Below are 1,995 nucleotides of genomic sequence, written 5' to 3'. Positions count from 1 at the left end.
CTTTCAATAGCTGCCCACTGCACCACCTGGTGGTGGATGGGTTAAATGCAGAGACTAATTTCGCCATTGTATGGAAACATACAGTGCTGACATTGTGATGACATTATTATTATTATTATCTATCTATCTATCTGTCTATCTGTCTGTCTGTCTGTCTGACTATTGAAATCAGTTTTGATTCATTTTTCATTTAATGATCTCAAGTCTTTGACCTCTGAGGGATTTCAAACAACTGTTAAGTTCATGGCAAAAACTAACGCAGACATGTTCCTGCTTTTAATATTTTATATCGCTTTATAATGTAGCTGGTTTTGTTTTGTTTTTAGATCATTTCTTCCATTTACTTTTCATTTATATGCTTTTATATGACTGTCTATTGTTGTCTGTACTTCATCCATGTTCTTTGTTTAAAACAGGTCTCTCTTGTAAATGAGTCCTCGAGGCTCAACGAGACTAACCTGTATAAATAAAGGTTGAAAGAAAAGAAAGTTTTACTTTATTGAATTAGATGCTTGCATCATGTTCCAACAAAACGGCTTTAAAAGTTGTTTAAGACAGGAAGTAATTTGGTCATCTTTAACTTGGTTATTGAAATGTGTTTGGTTGGTTTTTTTGTTGTTTGTTTATTGCACCTTTTGGAGTTTATTTGAGATTTTTGCAGTCGATAAAATCAAGATTCCACTACAGTAATAAATTGTTGTGGATTTTAAACCTTACAGTTTACAATCTCCAACATGGCTGGGATGAATAAATCTGAGAGAGGATCAGTTGTTCTTCAGAAGGAAACGGTGTTGCCACATATTTATTGCAGTATATCTACCGTAAACATAAAGTTGCAAAATAAAAACGGGATTCTTGTTGGCTCCCTCTGATCCTCCTTTCTGAAAAGGGAGAAACAAAAAAATTAAACATAAAAATAAAAAAGGCCTAGCATTACTTGAGGGAGTGCATATCACTCAGAAGACCAGGTTTAGAAGTAAAACTGACAAATCAAAACTTTGAACTTAATTTTATATTCAGTGATTTATTAATATTTTTGCTGTGTGATGACAGGTATCATGATGTTTAAATACAGTGAAGACACCTCTGGACTGATTTTAGAGCAACTTATCCTGCCATGCAGCTGATATTTTCAGGGAAGTCTTCTTATTTCAGCAACTACAAATTTCATATTGCAACGCTGTGATTCTGTTTAGAATTCAAGATGCCAAAACGGTCCATCTGTAGCCTGGATCTGTCACACTCTGATGACATTTGATGCATCATGAAACAAAAACTAATTTCAAGGGACTCACGTAGCCCCGGGTTGAATTAAAAAAAAAAAAAGGGAAAGAAATTCTCATTTAATTTTTACAAGCGCATTCTTGCTTGGAATAGAGTTTTAATTACTAATTCCTGACTTACTTTTCTGGAAAATGTCTCCGTTGTGCAAAGGCCAAAGTGTAACTGAGTACTTGAGAGCTATAATTACCACGTTCACTCAGATATTCTCAGGATTAACTAAAGACTTTGCGTTCCTTGAGAGAATGCAGATCATCGCCATCTTTCATTCTACAGATTTGGATTAAGATTATTTTATGCAGAGAATTTACATAGTTGTAGCTGTAAGGAATCATGTAGATGTACATCTACTGATTATTTCTCAAGAGTTTCAGTCATTTTTACCCAGTGGTTCGTGGGATATTTTGCTAACAAACAGGGTTGACTCCAGCAGTTAACAAGTCTAGAAGGAAATACATATTGTCACCTTCCTGTCTGTAATTTATACACAGAAAGTTATACCTTCATAAATTAAACCCTCTATAGTTCTTGATGTCTTCGTGCCCTCCTCAGCCCTGACTCCGAGGGTTAGTGATGATGCTCTCTGTCTCCTCCCCACTGCATCTTTTCCTTTTCTCCCTCTCATCCCTTCTCTTACTCTCTCCTGCTCACATCGGCCCCTTCCCTCTCTCCCTCTCCTACTCCTCCACAGCTCTGTCAGTCACCCACAGACTC

Source organism: Nematolebias whitei, chromosome 17 (assembly GCF_014905685.2).
Source record: "Nematolebias whitei isolate Nwh7 chromosome 17, NemWhi1, whole genome shotgun sequence".
Lineage (NCBI taxonomy): Eukaryota > Metazoa > Chordata > Actinopteri > Cyprinodontiformes > Rivulidae > Nematolebias > Nematolebias whitei.
Note: the sequence above shows the minus strand (reverse complement) of the source record.